The sequence below is a fragment of the Ailuropoda melanoleuca genome, chromosome 15, assembly GCF_002007445.2.
Source record: "Ailuropoda melanoleuca isolate Jingjing chromosome 15, ASM200744v2, whole genome shotgun sequence".
Classification (NCBI taxonomy): domain Eukaryota; kingdom Metazoa; phylum Chordata; class Mammalia; order Carnivora; family Ursidae; genus Ailuropoda; species Ailuropoda melanoleuca.
This window is the reverse complement of record NC_048232.1, coordinates 66,246,438-66,264,774: the sequence shown is the minus strand read 5'-3', so window position 1 is coordinate 66,264,774 and position 18,337 is coordinate 66,246,438. Positions and strand designations below refer to the sequence as shown.

Below are 18,337 nucleotides of genomic sequence, written 5' to 3'. Positions count from 1 at the left end.
TTCTCCCTTCCTTCCCATGTGGTGGCCCGGGCCCTGTGTCTATTTCTGGCTTGCTGGAACCTGCACCCTCCTGCAATCCTTCCTCCTTCCTCTGCTCTCCCCCAGCCATCCCCTCCAAATCAATGGAGCTTTATTTAAACCACTTGTATTCCATTTCTTTCATTTCTACCATTTGTCCTCAGTGGGATTTTGAGACCTAGCCTCTCCTGCCTGTGTGTAGCCTCAGAGGCTCCTCTACAAACTGGTCTAGTAGGCTCACTGGGCACACATCTAGGGAAATGTTTCATCGACACCAGGGATAAACTAGGCTAAGATGAATCCATCACCTCCACCCCTCCTTCTTCTCACCTCCTCTATGGCTTGTCTGGTCCTCCTCCTCACCTGCCTGAGTACCCCCAAACCAGATCTCCCCCTCTCCTCCTTCCCCCAAGCCCCATTGATATCACTGCAACACCTTTTAAGTGTTATTCTTCCTCTCTGTTCTCCTTGCCCTACTTCAAGACCTGATCGTCTCTCATGATCCTGAACAGTTTTCATGCCTCCTAATCCTACTCCAGGACCTTCAATTCCTTCCTGTTCCCATCAGACTCAATTCTCCAAAATACACATCCTACCACACCACTTCCCTTATTCAAAAATCCTCAGTGGTTCCCTGTTCCTAAGGGCAAGTCCATATCCGACACCCCAACATTCAAGGCTCTTCACCATCTGGCTTAAACCCACTTTTCTTGTCCCATCTTCCACCACATGCTAGGTCCTGGGTCACCGTGCATTGAATGAAAAATGTTCCGTCTTAAGATGTTTTGTTCCATGATTGTAGCAACTGGGGTTCATGGCCAGGGCTCCAAACTGAAAATACATTGGCTCCTCACCCAGGTAAACACTGAGGCACGACTGCCCAGCGTTGCTCATCTGGGACACTGCCAGGCCCCTACTACTAACTCGCTGTGTGACCTTTGGCCAGCCCTCCCTTCTTCAGGTCTAGGTTCCCTCAATAATGCCATGAGGCCCAGATGACTTCAAAACTTATTACTTCCACTATTAAAGCTGATGGATAAGATGTGCAGACCCTCTAAGCCAGACTGCATGGGCTGTGTTACTTTGCCGCATTGCCCAGGTACTTGCCCTGGCCTCTCAGTTCTGTCTGAAGCCATCATCCCATTTAGGGATGAGATCAGACCCTGGGAGAACTGACTCATACTGCGGCCTCAGACAACTCAGATTTATACCAGAAAGCTCCTTTATGAATATGCAGTTGCAAGGAAACTTCCATCTGCTCTTCAGAACGTCTTCTCTCTAGATTAGTGGTACATGCATGTTAATGTATTACCTAGATTTTTTCCTTGGTAAGTAAAATTAGTTGTCAAGAGATTGCCTGGGCATATGGACTCAGAATTAGAAAAGCTCATGGTCTAGAGTCTGGTGTTTCCAGGCTGTGATAGGGCCTGATGAATTCCTTTTGTTCCAAGTGTCTGCTAGGAGCAATTGATTGCAAGCAACAGAAACTTGACCTTGGTTGCATAAAGCAAGAAAGAGGATAATTGGGAGGATCCCGACTAGCTCAGGATCCTGACCCTGAGTCTAAAGTAGCCCCTCCAGCTGGTCTCTACCACATCACCCTGCCAGTTTCTTTCACAGCACGTATCTAGTGTGAAATTATCCTGTTTACTTGTTTGTCATTGGTCTTCCTTATTAGACTGCTTGATCCGTGAGGGCAGGGACATTGTTATTCCTGTTAGTAGCTCTGTCTCCAGAACCTAGGACAGTGCCCAGCATACATGGTATGCTCAGAAAGATTTGTGGGGTGAAAAAATGAGTAGAAGGAGCTGGAAAATTAAGCCCTAGGAATGACTGGAGATGGAATGGCCAGTAGCAGAAACCTCTGTACTTTTTTTGTAGGTATTACCAGGAATGACTTAACTCCAACTGCATTCTTCTCTCCATGTTTCTGCTCTAGGTTCACATGCATAGGATAGAGAATTCGGGTGGCCCAACCAAGATCACATGACCACCCTAGAGGCTGTGATGTTGGAGTCTTGGGATTGGTTGCACAGGAGAGCCTCACATGGAAGACAGAAGGGCAGATCTTCAAAGAAATGGTTACCAGGCAGACATCCATTACCTTCGACCACAGTGATCATTTTTCTTCAAGACCTGTCAGTTGATATGGCAATTCTGCTCCCTAAAGATATCTCTGTAATAGCTTATTTGCCAATTGTCACTTTTCCTGTCTCCATGGGCTCCTCCAAAGTAGGTCTTACCCACCCCAAAGTCTCACCTGCTCAAAGGAGACAGACAGACTCACTCTGCTAACATGATCTATGTACTCTCTGCCTAGCATATCCCAGTATATCCTTTTGTACATTTGTTTCTTATTTTTTTAGCTCATGAATAAAACATACATCTACTTTACATTTGAAAAATGTATGCTTTCACTTAACCCAAAGTCCTTGTTTTCTGTAAACCCACATTTGGATTACTTTGTTGTGGCTAATACTATTAGCTGTCTACCCAACAGCCACTGAGGGCTGCAATTCACCCAATCCTACAGATAAATCCTAATGGAAGCCCCTTACTTCTTTACCCATAATTGGACTACAGGTAACATGTAAACCCAAATCTGGGCTGTGAGAAAAAAGCAAATTCTACTGGAGACTTCTGGAAAGATTTTCCTCCCTGAGAGGGTCACAGGGAGAAAAGTGTTTCTTGTACCTTGTAGCTTTTCCTCATTCTTCCTTCCTTTCTTCTTTTTTAAAAAAATAACAAAGTCTTCCTTCCTTCTTGATGGGGATGCTTTCATATAGAGATATGATAGTTGGAGCTGCGGCAGCCATCTTGCAAATATGAAGTGATAAATGTAAGAACAACATGCAGGAAATGGTTGAGTAGAAGAAAGCTAAAGCCTGAGTCCTTGATTTCACTGTTGAAGTATAGAAATCAACCCTGGATTACCTGAGTAAATAATATGGGTTAAACCACCCTTTGTTGGGCCCACTGTACCTTGTAGTTGAAAGCATTCCTACCTGATAGACCTGTGACAAACAACTCCTTCTTCATCTTAAGGCTAACTTCTGGCTTTATCACACTAGAGATGTTTCTGTTGTGTAGTAGTGGGGGTTTTACTGAACACTAGTGCAAGAGTAAGTCTGAGGAGGCGGCTAAAATCTCACTGTATTTTGTTATAAATGCTTCTCATGATTTATATCTACTTCTTACGAAGTGATTATTACGAATACCTACTTGAAAGAATACTATGGCTATTCATATAGATACCTTACATGTAAAAATATGTTACCTAAATTTTTTGTCAATTTCACGTTACAATTTTAATAGACTCCGACCTGCGGTGATTTCAGAATTTCTATACAGAAGGGGCTTAGAAGTGACAGCTAAATGGGAAGTGAGGGGTGGATCTTGAAAGTGCATTTGCATTGCACTTTTAAGATTGAAAAGCGACTGTCCATATCATGAAACAGATGGAGCTAAGGCAGTCTCAAGCGCCCCCATCTGCACCTTCCACCCTTAAAAACAATGGACTTCCCTCCCGGAAGTCAAGGTACCAATTTTGAAGGTCTTACAGCATGGGCCTTCAAGACTGGAACCCCGATGGAACAGTATGACTTTACATCTGTGTTGCCATCGATGTGGACTACATCACCTCACCTTGCAACACTGCATGGATTATCACTAGCATTTCCCATAAAAAGAGATTCAGGTGCAGAGGGTCTAAGTGACTGCTGAAAACACACAGCTAGCCAGCAAAACCAGCTCTCCAACTTACTCTTCGCACTGCAGCACGTGGCTCTCAGCTTAGGGATGGGGTCTTTAGGATCTAAAAGAGTGGGGCTAAAAAAGAAAGGTTCCTGGCCCATTCAAAGGAGTCTTTTTAAAGAGCTTACCTTTTCCTACCAGAGAAGAGGAACAGAAAACCAGGGGGCTTGGGGCGAAAAAGAGGGCGGTCCCATCACTCAGTGGATCTGGAAGGCTACTGATTAAATACCCACCTTCATGTTATCTCTGTGTATTGCTCTAGTGTATTACCTGCCTTCCATCCCATGGTTGCCTAAATGACACAGACCAGTCTTACTAGGGCAAGCACACCAGGAGGAACTGTAGATTTTTGAGCAGAGAGGAGAACGTCGTTTGCAGACCCTGTGTCTCTTTGTAGAAGTGGTTTGAAGGAGAACATTTCTAATTCCTCTAGAGGAGTGGGATCTGACAGAAGGGTTCTGTGTCCCAAAGAAGGGGAAGAGTGTCTTCAGGGGCCGGTTCACAGACCAAGTGAGCAGAGGGTTTCGAGTCAAAGTCAGCCCTGGGTTTTCCAAGCCCAAAGGGAAACTAAGCTCCAGAAGAGACATGGGAAGTTAGGACAGGGCCAGAATGGGAGCAAAAGGAAAAGAAAGCAAAAGGAAAACTCATGTTGACAGACTGACTGAAAAGTTTTATATATAAATGTGAAGAGAAGGAGATTCTGACTTCTCAGCTCAGGACCAGGGCAATGATGTAATCAGCATAAGTGAGACATCGTGGCCTGGCAAACATGCCAAGAATGCAGGCTGAAGGGGCCTGGGTTATTCCAGGTTGCCATGGTTTTTAGCCAAAAGTAATAGAACCGGGCAGGGAAAGCAGGCAGCCTTATGCTTCAAGGGTGTCCACACATACTCGGAGGCGCAGGACAGAGGAGTCTTGTTCACTCCCTTACTACATTGAACCATGAGTAGAGCTAGCAGTAGAGTGTGGCCTTTAAAAGCACAAAATTTGGAATCAGACAGACAGGAGTTCAGATCTTGGCTCTACCGTTCACTTGCTGTGTGGTTTTGACAAAGTGACTTCACCTCTCTGTGCCTCATCGTCTTCCTCTGCAGGCTCATCAGAGCACCTAACTGATATGGTGATAGGAGAATTAAGAAAGATGTGTTTTGAAAGGTACTCAATCTTCACGTGCTCTTTTTCATAATGAAGTCTATATTGAGGTAAAGAGCAGAAGAATAAAAGAGGAGAGTGGTAAACACTGATTTTATACACGTAGTAAAATGCCAGCCAATAAATGAATGGGAAAGAAGCAAAGACTAAGAACAGGGTCTGGACCATCAGTGACCAAGAAGAAAACAGATGTACTTGTCCTGGATGCTTCCTCTGAGGGAACTTTTGGTTTCTATTAGATTTGGATCAAGTGACACATTTTGAACCTCCTATCCACTGCCTGGAAGGAAAAAAGGTGACGACACAAATTTTCAAGTAAGTGCTGGAGTGTGCAGATAGTTTCTTTCTTTATAAAAACAACATCGTAACCTTTTCCAGACCACTCCAGAAAGCGCTGCACCACTTAACTCGCTGCATGACGTAGGGCCAAGTTATTAAACTTCCTCTCACTTCTTTTCCCCATCCAGAGTGAGGTGGGGGACAATAACAGCTCCAAGTGCTTAGGGCTGAAGCTACTAAGTGTAAGGCTCCTAGGGGAGAAGCAGCCGCAGAGTCTTAGCCCACATACACCCCACCGCAAAGGCAATCCCCAATTGTGCAAACATTACCCACGCACCCACCGTCCTTCTATCCAATAATGGCCACATTGACTATCTCGTATGAATTCTTCCCACCTTTTTCCGTGCACGCATAGTCATGTAAATATTCATCTGTTTCTCACAAAAGGGATTGTTCTGTAATATTTTCTTATGATCTGCTTTTCCACCTCGCAGCACCTGGTGAAGGTCTCCCCACTGGTCAGCTCCACTGACTTCAGGGGTGACCATCCTCGTCTCTGGGGAGTTCCCGTGGTTCTCAGCAGGCTCAGTCCTGGTTTCAGCTGCTTCTTCTCATATCCCGCTCCTTCTCACTCCCCCCGCCGTGCCTGACACCTCTACTCACTCACCTGCGGGTTCTCCGGGCCTACTGGCCCCTAAATGTTGTGCAGCTCCCCCAAAGGTGGGCCCAGTCAGAGAAGTCTAACTTCTGTTTGTTGCCCACCTCTCAGTTTCCCAAAACAGCACCAACCAAGGCTGTGAGTGGTTAACAGACTTTTCTGAAGGGTTAAAAATAAGAAATAAAACACTGAGGGGTGGCGGGGGGAAAAAAACTTTGAAATTTGTTGTTAACTCTGTTTCCTGAGTCCAAGTGCGGGGCAATATACCCTTCATAGGGAGCTCCTTCCCTGGCACACCCCATCCCCACTCTGGCCCCCCGGTTTCCGGGGTGGAAACAAGCTTCCTCCTCATTGCCCTCTGCCCTGTCCACGGCATCACCCAGGCAAACTGGCAACCGTTATGCTACGTTCAACCATCAGAGGTGGTTTGGCCAGAAAGGTGCTTAAAATTTTCTTTTGAATGAGTTGTCTCCATTTGAAAACCAGGAGATTTTACATACCAACCTAGGTTTCTGGCTTCTCTTGAATGATGGAAAACTCTAACAACACTGGCCCCACATAGATGGAACACGTATCTGCCAGGTGGCCTTGGACCCCACTAGTTTCTATCAGAGGATGCTGGGTTTATTGGGGAAAAATATAGGCTATCAGCTCTCCACATTCACTGAGAACTTGCCTTAGAATCTTCCTCTCCACCCAGATGGCTGCCATTGTCTGGGTGATTTCAATTTGCAGGAGGCCTATCCACATCCACCTGGGGCCAAGGCCAGTGGGGTGAAGGGAGCCTGCTCCCGGGTGGTGTCAGAGAAGGAGGATCCTTGAGGAAAGGGTACCACTTGAGGGGATCCGAATACCAGGATGGAAAGGCTGGATTGTTGTTGGGAATGGTCACAGCCTTTTGTGAAAGTGGAGTAAAACACAGGCAAGGTATCTGAGGAGAGAGGCCAAAGCAAAGGTGAAGCTGATGGAATCGATGGCCAGTTAGTGGAGCCAGGATGAAGCAAGGAACAGCTCCAGTCATTCAAAACTCATTCCTGGGACAGGACGTGTGAGGTTTTCACCATTTTATACGATGCCAGCAAGGTCATGGGAGCAGAGCATATCCCCACAGTTGTGTGGGGTGGCCCTCACTTCCACAGTCCTTGGGCAGCCAACTTGTATCACCACCTGAGCCTTGTCATCACCTCAAAGTGTTCTCTGTCAGCTATCTTTAACCTCCAGGTTTCAGACCAGAAATGTCTAGCCTTTCACCTCTCTTGCTGAGAGCTCAAAGTCTACTAACCTTCTTTGCTTTAATTCCTTCCTACCAAGCCTGGATTCTACCAGTTATTAGCTTGAACCTGATTGCTCTGCTCCTTCACAACTTTTTCTTCCAACACCTGCCCAAACGTCACTCACCCAAAACCCCTCTCCACCTTACATGAGCTCTGTTGAGTCAGCCAGCACCTCGCCCAACATCCAAATTCACTAAGCCTCCTACTGCACAAGATTAGGACCTTGAAATATTCTCCCTACCTGCCTTCAACTTGTCTACATACCCACCCATCTTATTCCTGTCCCGCCTAACTCAGCCCATGCTCCTGTTCCTGGGACCCCATCTTCTCTTATCCCCTCTGTGACTTGTTCTCTCCTGTATCTTCAACTTTCCCCTCTCCCCTGGGTCTTGCTCAGACCCTAAACATATCCACATTTCTCCCATCTTGGAAGAGAATGCCCGGGAACTTCGGTGGAAATGACTACAGATGATAACATTCAGGGTTCTAAGGAAGGAAGGAGAGAAATCAGCAAGATAAAGAAAACAGCAGGCAGGAAGGTGCAGTTCTTCGAGCTCAGGGTTTTGGCAAGAAAAAGCCAATGGGAACAAAATCTGAGGGACAAAGGGTCTGAGCGAACAGGATGCCCTTTTCACATCATATACTAAATTCGTCATAATACCCTTCTTGTGTATAGGGCTATATAGCTCACATGCAGTGTATTATCCAATTCTCACTTCAGTGCAGTGAGATAGGCATGGGTGAGACCGATCGGGTGAGGAGAGGCTGGGGGGCTCCGGGAGGTGCTGGCACGGAGCGGGGGGCGGGGCCGGATATGCACCAGAAAGAAGGGGAAGGAAATCTCTAGCGGCTGCAGAGGTGGGGGTGAACCCGGGGAGGTGCTGGTGCAGAGGGGGCGGGAAAGATCATTTGCATGGATGCAGCTGAAACAGGTTTCCTTGGACCTGGGAGTGACTATATAAAGAAATAAATTTATCTTTAAGGAAAACCGGGGGGGGGGGGTTCAAAGGAGGAAAACGATGCCATTATTAATGGTTTGTGTGACAACCCAGTACAAAACCCGTCCTCAGCCTAGGAGATTAGAAAGGGATGGCCCAGGGAACCAGCCCTCTTCGAGAAATGGTGAAACAAACAGCAATGTGAACAGGTACAAAAGCACAGACTTTATAAAAAGAACGCCACGTCCATCTAACCGAAACAGGTGTCCCCTCGTCAGCTCTGGAGGTGAGGCCAGGAGCTTAGCCCTGCTTACAGGCCCTCCCCGGCCACGTACCAGCTGGGTGATCTGGAGCCTCCCTGGCCCTGTTGTCTTCCTCTTGGTAATCGGGCCACACAGGCTCCCTACCAGGTGCGGCGGGAATCAACCCTGACGGCGCGTGCGCAGGTGCTTTGGGAATGACAAGGTCTCGTGCCAATGGAAGCCAAGATGCTAAAAGAGGCGAAAACTGGTGAAGAAGAGTCAAACGAGCCACGGCACCCCTCCAGATAGGGCCACGCGGCTCCGAGTGTGAGGATGGGCTGAGGGAGCCACCCCAGGCGGAAGTGAAACTCTCAAGACTTGGCGGCGGGGGCGGGGGGGGGACAGCTTTTCAAGGGAACTGTCTTCTCCACTAATAAAATAAACTCAGGTCAAGGTCAGGCCTGGCAGGGGATTCTCCCCCCGGAGAACCCCCCTTCCTGGCTACCTCCAAGGACAGTGGTAGATTTTATCTAAAGAAGACTCTAGAGTTCCTGGAAGATGAAATCTCCGCCTTGTATAAAGAGAAAGGATGACTCCAGGAACTGTAAATCGCCAGCTCATCTAGAGAGGCTGTGGCAGGTAGTAGACCGAGTGGAGGCTTTGGATCCGGCTGACCCGGGTTCAAATAAGCCTCTTGGTGGCCACGTGCAACTGCATGCCTGGTCCAGGCACTCTAGATCCAAGAAGTGGGGGTGGTCCTCTCGATCCCAGAGGATGGAGCTGGTACAGAAAAGCTCCTCAGCACTGTGATGAGTGCTCAGTCCGGCCGTTCTGGGGACGCTGGGTCGTAGTAATGAAGTTTAGTTGGGAGCAAATTTTCTTGAACCAATTTGCTTTCCGTCTGGAAAGGGAAGTCAAACATCTGGAACAGTGGTTCTCAACTTGGAGTTGACTTTGCCCTCCCCACGCCCCACGGGGCATTTGGCAATGTCTGGAGACATTTTTGATGGTCATAATTGAGCAGGGGATTGCTACTGGCGTCTACTGGGTAGCGTCCCAGGATGCCACTACGCATCCCACAAGGCGCAGGACAGCCTCGTAGAATAAAGAATTCTCCGGCTCCAAATATCAGTAGTGCCAACATTGAGGAACCCTGGTCTGGCCCAAAGCTGGGTCTTTACCGCTCTTTCCGCAGTATCTAGTCCACACACCAAGCGAACCCAACTCGTTCATGCTCTGAAGCAGCCAGTGGAGAGAAATATTCAGTGGTGACTCAACTGTGCTGGTTCAGGGCTGTTAACAATCTTTGTCTGAAGCTGGAGTAATTCGTTTAGAATGTGTTTATTAGTCACAGAGGACATCAAGTTTGGTGGTTGTATTAACATTTTGGAGGAGGGAGATCATGCCCTAAATCACCTTGACAAGCAAGAGGAGTAGTTTGTTTTTTTTAAAGATTTTGTTTATTTATTTGACAGAGAGAGACACAGCCGGCGAGAGAGGGAACACAAGCAGGGGGAGTGGGAGAAGAAGCAGCAGGCTCCCAGCGGAGGAGCCTGACGTGGGGCTCGATCCCAGAATGCCAGGATCACGCCCTGAGCCGAAGGCAGATGCTTAACGACTGAGCCACCCAGGCGCCCCAAGAGGAGTATTTTCTAAAAGCAGGATGGAATCCTTATTGGGGAAAAATTCGTGAGGCTTACAGGTCATGGAAATGACCTGAAGGCCAACGAGGACAAAAATTGACACACAGCCTATGGTCAGGACTAGGAGATACTGAGATTGAGACAATCCTTCCACGTTCCTCAGACGGAGCCGGGCCATGTTAAACCACTCAGTGTAGGGCTTTGCATTTTAAAAGAGATATGGAGAAATCCATACAAAAGCCACAACAATAGCTGGAAAATAAAAAAAGTGTTCTGAAAACAGGCAAAGGAGCCTGGGTTTTTTTAACATGGAAAAGAGAGAGCTGAGTGTGCGCGGTTTGGGACAAGAAAGATTATCACAAGGCGGGGAAATGGCCAGCTGTTTTCCATCTCCATGGAGCAGCAAATTATAGGAAACAGGCTGAGATTGCAGCACAATGGTGGCTGTGAAGACGAAAGCATTTCCTAATTGGACCCTGGAACAGACTTCAGAGGAAGACAGTTCAATTCTCATTACTCGAGTTTGCTAAAAATAGGTTAAGTATTGATCTGACCCCAGATGGGGGGCTGTACGTGATGACTTCTTGAGCCCCCTGGTTTTACCGTTCTTTTTGCCTGTGTCTTCACAAGGCACAGCTAATTCACTGATGGGTGGCAAATTCAGTTGTTTCATTATATGGCCTATGTAAGCTGGTTTCCCAAACCACCCATTGGATGGATTTTGATTGATTATATCATTAAATTGATGGTGGTTTTAGAGTCATTTTGACATAGTCCTGTAATGTCATAACATTTGTTTTACTCACTGAGCTTGGACAGGAACATAAATTATACTATGCTTGCAGAGCACCAAGTCGGTTTCGCATTGATCACAGTGTTTAGGGCTCAGTCCTCCGAGTTTCTGGCTTCTATTACGCTGATACCCGCACACACTTCCACCTCCCCTGAACCAGCCATTCAGACCAGAGTAAACAAGCTGAGGAAATAGTCCCAAGCTTGCATTTTGCTCCAGGGCTGTGTTCTTTGTATCCAGAATGTATCACTGTGTTACGGTGAAGCCAACATCTGAGTTTGCACGTGGCAGGTAGGGGCTGGAAAAGATCTGACCCTGCCGTTTCTAACATTGTACAGAAATGAATCCATTCCATTTTCAAGTGAGTTTACAGAATTGTTGATAGAAAAAGAGCCGTTAAAGCCTCACGTCATGTCCTGTGGGAGCATCCTGTTAGCATGTTCCTTTGGGCTCTCTTCTGCATATACTTAACTTTTTTATGCTTACACCCTAAGTGGGAGCGGGAACATAGATCGACTTTGTTATTCAGAGTATTTAGCTTCTCTGCTAAAAAACATAACCCTGCAAATGTTCACATTAGAGGCACCAGTAACCAGTAGCTCCCTTGTGTTCTTAAAAGGTACAAAAAACTAGCAAAATCATTGATGTGGGTACAACGCGGTGCATTCAATGAGAAATAAGTCAAGACAAAATTCTACACGAAGTCTTGTTGATCTGTTTTCCCCCCTGTGCCGGGATTGCTGGCTGTCCCCTAATAGCCAATCTGCTCTTCGTCCTTTGATCATACAACCTGTGTTTTAGTCAGACATATGACTATTTCACTAAAGACTGCATTTTTCAGCATCCCTTGTACCTAAATGAGATAAAGAATAATTCTCAACTGATGGAATATGGCTGAAGTGATTTGGGTAGATGCAATGTGTGCCAATTCTGGTCCGTGACCTTAAAGGGAAAGGATATCATCACCCTCATGTCTTCCTTCTTCCTTTCCTATAGACTGGGGTGCAGATGTGATGGCAGGACCCAGAGCAGCCATCTTCGACTATGAGATGGAAATCCTCTGATAAGGGTAAAGGAGAATCATGATGGAAGGAGCTCAGATTTCCATTATCATGGAGCCACCACGTTAGCCTTAGACTATTTATGCTTTGACTATTGCAGGACAGAAAAACAAACTTCATTTTGTTTAGGCCACTATTATTTCGACTTTTGTAACAGTAGCCAAACTGGTATCCTAACCCTAAATCTTTGGGGACCAGAAACTTCAGTAATTTAGTATTACTAGTTAAAAATTAGTATTTTTGCATCCAGTGAAAAATACACAGCTTGAGACACAGAGATAAACAGTACACACACACACGCACACACACACACACACACACACAGTTGAAATGTATTAACTAGGAACTTCATGAAGACCCCCAAATAACTGATTGTAAAACAAGTCACCCCACACTCTGCAATGTGAACTATACACAATGTGCTTTATGTTTTCATGTATAATGAACTAATGGAGCATGAATGGAAATGAGCTTGCTAGTGAGGTGGTGGGGAGCACACGCCCTGTGAGCCCAGCTGAACAAGCAGGCTTAACCTGTGAGTGTCCAGGTTACCCCTTCTGTATAAAAGGGGTAATACTTGTTTCTACCTTTTTGGGATGTTGTGAGGACCACAAGAGATGACGCAGCTTAGAATCCTGACAGGCATGTAAGCACCAAATACAATTTCACTGCTGCTATAATCCTTAGTTCCTTTTCACTGATTGGCCAGTGATAGCACTAAAGAAATGTGGCTAAGAGAACACTTCTAGATTGCTCTTGACCCACTTGTATGTTTTGCACATGTCTTATCTACAACATCTGATCTAAAATGTTTATTTCTTGCTTCGAAAGAGTGAGTCCCAATCTTTGTTCATGCACACGGGCCAGGTACTATATGAACTACTGTCTCACTATATTTTGTAAATTGATTTCTAAAGGAGACTCGAATGATAGCAATGAAAGTTTGCACATAGCTGCACCCTCTGTCTGTCTCCCTAGAGCCATTTTACCTGGGTGCTCTTTGCTGTGGACACGGTTGTAATTATTCTCCTCTCCAGTGGCCCAGCTGTTTCTTCTGGTGACAGATGGGGCTTGGAGAGGCAGATTTACCAAGAAATGAATGGAGTTGAGCCTTCATTCGATTGGGCCCCTGCTAAGGCTCCAAGTGTTGCCCTCTAAGCGCAGGAGCTTGACATGGGGGCACAGAGCTGATCCCAGATTAGAGGCCACCCCCTTGTCCTGGTGTGGTGCGGGGGTCTCAGGCAGGGTTAGCAGGCAGCTTGAGCCATATTCACATCCACCCAGCACCCAGGTCCCACCTGGCCTCAGCGGGCCTCACAGAGCATTTCAATGCTATCTTTGATCCTTGGAAGAAAGGTTTAAACTAGATGCTGCTCTGCTCTCTGCTCAGAAGCTGTTGTGCCCAAGCTTCATGGCTACCCCAGGACTGGTAGAAGCTTGGGAATGGCAAGGACCTGGTGAAGCTGGACCAGCTGCTGTGGCAGCTGCTATCAAAGACACCGCTGGAACAAGAGTAAGAGGACATTGCAGGAGGGGCATCGCCCACGAGAGATTCTGAAATGCAAAGGAACTTTTCCAAACCATGAACATTAAGGAAAAAAAAAAAAACCAGGCAAAAGGAAAGACAGGATTCTCTCCCTATTCTCTATAGATAGCCATTTTTCAACACCGTTGTCAAACGGAGAGGTAAAAGAGTAGGCAATCAAAACCGTGGGGAAAAATAATATTGTCAAGGTATCCCAGGTGGTCAATTAGTAAATATTATTATTTTAATGGATTTTGTGGTGTTTGTGGTACATGTCAACATTTTAAATTCTGTCAATCCTCATTTCATACCTTAATTTGTATTTATAATTCTGTACTCTTCCTTAAAGAGGGCCTCCAAAATTGGGTAAGCTGCAGGACCCATAACACCTGAATTTTCCTTCCAGGAGTTTACCCCACTTTGGTGAGAAGAGAACTTCTTTTTTTTTTTTTAAGATTTTTTTTTTAAATTTTTTATTTAGTTGACAGAGACAGCCAGCGAGAGAGGGACTGCAAGCAGTGGGAGTGGGAGAGGAAGAAACAGGCTCATAGCAGAGGAGCCTGATGTGGGGCTCGATCCCATGATGCCGGGATCATGCCCTGAGCCGAAGGCAGACGCTTAACGACTGTGCCACCCAGGTGCCCCAAGAAGAGAACTTCTTGATTGGCGTTTTAGAAGAAGATGGACTAACTGTGTCACATGACACACCATTCATCAGCCTCCAGAAGCAGGAACTCGGGCGTCCCTAGAAGACTAGCTAATGCTCAGGTCCGGGCGTTATTAGGAGGGTTACTGATTAACCTCCAAGAGGTGATAACAGTGAGCTGTGTATTTCTTTTTGATCCTTTGTAGTTCTCTAAACATCATGATATGCACCCATACTTCCTGTCTAACTATAACAAAGTATCTTCTTTCATTTTTGGCCTTTCTGTCCTCCGAACCCCAGTTGGACACACTCTATTTCACTAAGCACAGTGACCATGAACTCCCTTCTGACCCTTCCTTCTGTCTGGGAAAAGCCATGATCCCATTGTCCACAAGCCCTTCTATTGTTCTCTTGCTCCATAAGGAGTTGTTGCAATGGACTAGAATAGTCCAATTTCTAAACCAAGCATGGTAGATAGGCTGAAGATCTGGTGATGGTCTTTGCTAATTTTATCATATTCCCTTTCCTTGGAAAAGAAGCTGGAGAGGGTGTAGGAGGAAGTGAGGATGGGCCAAAGGCAAAGAGAAGGATGAAGCCTACTTGCTGCAGATGATGGAATGAGCCATGAAACTGTGTAATTCCCCATTCTCTGACCCAGTCCATACCATAGAACCTTTCACTTGAGTTCTCCGCATCCAGGCTTGCCACCCAACCCCAAACATAATCTCTACACAGGAGCCAGAGTTATTTTTTATAATCAGCTTAAAACCCTCAAATGGCTGCCCATTACAATGAAAATAAAAGCCAGACTCTCTACTATGGCCTACAGGACTTTCCACGATGTGATGACTGTTTCTGCTTCTGTTACTACCTCCTGTCTGCCATGCTGACCTCATCCCCTACATCCCCTGTCCACAGGCCATCCATGCTTTAGATTGCCTTCCTTCCTTCTTCTCTCCCTCTTTCCTGCCTCCTTCTTTCTCTCCTTCCCATCCTCCTCCTTTTATTCCTCCCTTCTCTCCCTCCAATCTCTCTTTTCTTTCTTTGTATATGACAGTTTTACTAAGATATAATTCACATATCATACAATTCACCTACGTAAAGTGCGCAACTGTATCCTCACAGAGTTGTGCATCCAGCACCACAATCAATTTTAAAACCTATTCATTACTCCGAAAAGAAACTCTACGCATTAGTGTTTGCTCTCTGTTTGCCCCACAGCCCTAGGCGACTGCTAATCTACGTTCTATCTTTATGGATTTGCCTGCTGTGGGCATTTCACATAAAGGGAATTATTAGCCTTTTATGTCTGGCTTCTCTCACTTGGCATGATGTTTTCAAGTTTCATTCGTGTTGTACCATCTGTCAGTACTTATTCCTTTTTATAGCTGAATAATATTCTATTATATGGATATAATATTCTATTTTATGGATATAATATTCTATTATATGGGTGTACATTTGTTTATCCATTCATCATTTAATAGGCATTTTGATTGTTTCTACTTCTTGGTATTATGAGTAATGTTGCTGTGAACATTTATGTGTATTTTTTTGTGTGGACATATGTCTTCAATTCTCTTGGATGGACACCTAGGATTAGAATTATTGGATTGTATAACTCCAGGTCTAACATTTTGAAGAACTGCCAGACTCTTTTCCAAAGTGACTGCATTTTATATTGCCATCAGCAACCAATATAGGGGGGTTGTGATTTCTCCACATCCTTATCAACACTTATTATGTTGTTGTTATTGTTGTTGTTGTTGTTGTTATAGTTGATGTGAAATCATTGAGGTTTTAATTTGAGTTTCCATGATGGCTAACAAGGTTGTGCACCTTTTGGCCATTTGTATAACTTTTTTTTTTTAAAGATTTTATTTATTTGTCAGAGAGAGAGAGAGAGTACGCACACAAGCAGGGGGGTCAGCAGGCAGAGGGAGAAGCAGGCTTCCTTCTGAGCAGGGAGCCCAATGTGGGACTCAGTCCCAGCACCCTGGGATCATGACCTGAGCCCAAGGCAGACACTCGAACTGAGCCACCCAGGCGCCCCATGTATAACTTTTTGAGAAAGGTTTATTCAGATCCATTTTGTAATTGGGTTGTCTGTCTTTATGTTGTTCAGTTATGAGAGCTTTTAAATATGTTGTAGATACTTGACCCATATCAGATATATAATTTGCAAATATTTTCTGTCATTCTTTGGATTGCCTTTTCATCTGGTCATCAGTGATTAGAGAGAAATACCATATGATCCAGCAATCTACTTCTAGGAATATATCCAAACAAAATAAAATCACTCTCTTGAAGATACATGTGCATTACCATGTTCATCACAGCGTTGTTCACCATAGTGAGGATAGGGAAACAACCTAAGTGTCCATCAGCAGATGAACGGATAAAGAAAATGTGGCGCATATATACACATATAGATATGCATACAGTGGAATACCATCCAGCCTTGAAAAAGAAGGAAATACTTTCATTTGCAACAACATGAATGACCCTGGAGGACATTATGCTAAGTGAAATAAGCAGACACCGAAAGACGAATACTGCATGATTTCACTTCTATGTGTAATCTTAAAAAAAAAAAAGAAAAAGAAAGAAAGAAAGAAAGAAAGAAAGAAAGAAAGAAAGAAAGAAAGAAAGAGAAAGAAAAGAAAAAAGAGAAAAAGAAAAGAAAAAGTTGAACTCATAGTCACAGAGGACAGAATAGTGGTTACTAGGGGCTGGGGGATTGAGGGGAGAGGAGATATTGGTCAAAGTGCACAAATTTTCAGTTATATGACGAATGAATACGTTCTGGAGACCCAATGTACGGCACGGTGACTACAGTTAATAATAACGTATTATATAACTGTTAACAGAGTAGCTCTCAAATGCTCTCTCACACACACACAAATGGTAACAAATGTGAGGTGATGGATATGTTAATTAGCCTGATTATCATAATCATTTCATAATGCATATGTGTATCAAACATCAAGTTGGGGCACCTGGGTGGTTCAGTCCATTGGGCATCTGACTCATGATCTCAGGGTCCTGGGATCAAGCCCCATGTTGGGCTCCTGCTCAGGGGGAGTCTGCTTGTCTCCCTCTCTCTCTGCCTCCCCTCCCCACATACACACACTCTCTCTCTAAAGTAAATAAACCAATATAAGAAAAATCCACATCATGTTGTACAGTCTAAATCTATAGAAACTGTCATAGTTATTGATTCAGAAAGAATCAACAACTGGATTCTAAAATTAATCAGTAAAAGTTTGAAGAGGAAGTATCTGCCACAGATTACTTATTAATTACAAAGAGAAAAATAGTTATTTTACAATAGAGAAATTTGGCAGACACCATCTTCACCGTCAAAGTTAATATCACCGGGAATGGAATTGACACGATGTGTCCCATAATATGCAGTGGAAAGAAACAGTATAACTTCTGTGGTATTCCTGCCAAAGATACATGACGTGAATCTAATCATGAGGAATCTCAGACAAACCAGAACTGATGAACATTCTACAAAGTAACTGGTCAGTCCTCTTAAAAAAAAAATGTCAAGGCCATGACACAGAATTTGAGGTGACTTACAGATTAAAGGGCGCTAAAGAAACATGGTAACTAAATGTCACCTGCCACCCTGGACTGGATCCGGGACCAGAAAAATAAATTGGTTTTGCTACAGAGTAAACTACTGGGACAATTGGTGGAATTCGAATAAGCACTGTACATTAGAAAATAATATGGTATCAGTTTCAACTTCCAAATATGAAAACTGTGCCATAAAATAACATCTTCATTCTTGGGAAATATACACTGCAGTATTTGGGAGTAAAGGAGCATCATGTCTGAACTTACTCTCCAATGGTTCAGAAAAAAATAGTGCACACACAAGTACACACACACACAACGACAGAATGACAAAAACAATTAGGTAATTGTTAACAATTGGGGAATCTGGAGGAAGAGCATACAGGATATTTGTATTCTTCCTGCAACTTTTCTTTAGGTTTGAAATCATTTCAAAACAAAAATTTTCAAAACTCAAAAAGAAAAGGGGTATCTCGTGTCTCCCAAATCCCACACAGGCATCTCCACTGTGATGTCTTCCACAGCGGCTGGAACGTGTACAATTACTTGGTAAAAATGGATTGCAGGGGCGCCTGGGTGGCACAGTGGTTAAGCGTCTGCCTTCGGCTCAGGGCGTGATCTCGGTGTTATGGGATCGAGCCCCACATCAGGCTCCTCTGCTATGAGCCTGCTTCTTCCTCTCCCACTCCCCCTGCTTGTGTTCCCTCTCTCGCTGGCTGTCTCTATCTCTCTGTCGAATAAATAAATAAAATCTTTTAAAAAAAATG

At 44.8% G+C, this 18,337-nt stretch overlaps 1 long non-coding RNA gene across 3 annotated transcripts in view; it reads right to left on the bottom strand.

Annotated features, from left to right (window-relative positions):
- LOC117796489 overlaps positions 1 to 18,337 on the bottom strand; it is a 103,916-nt gene that overhangs the window by 26,485 nt on the left and 59,094 nt on the right. The window contains exon 1 of one of the 3 annotated variants that reach the window (XR_004621039.1): positions 8,408 to 8,640. The exons of the other annotated variants lie outside the window; for them this stretch is intronic. This is a non-coding gene — a long non-coding RNA (uncharacterized LOC117796489). Of the gene's footprint in view, positions 1 to 8,407; positions 8,641 to 18,337 lie in introns of those variants that run through there. 3 annotated transcript variants of the gene reach the window in all.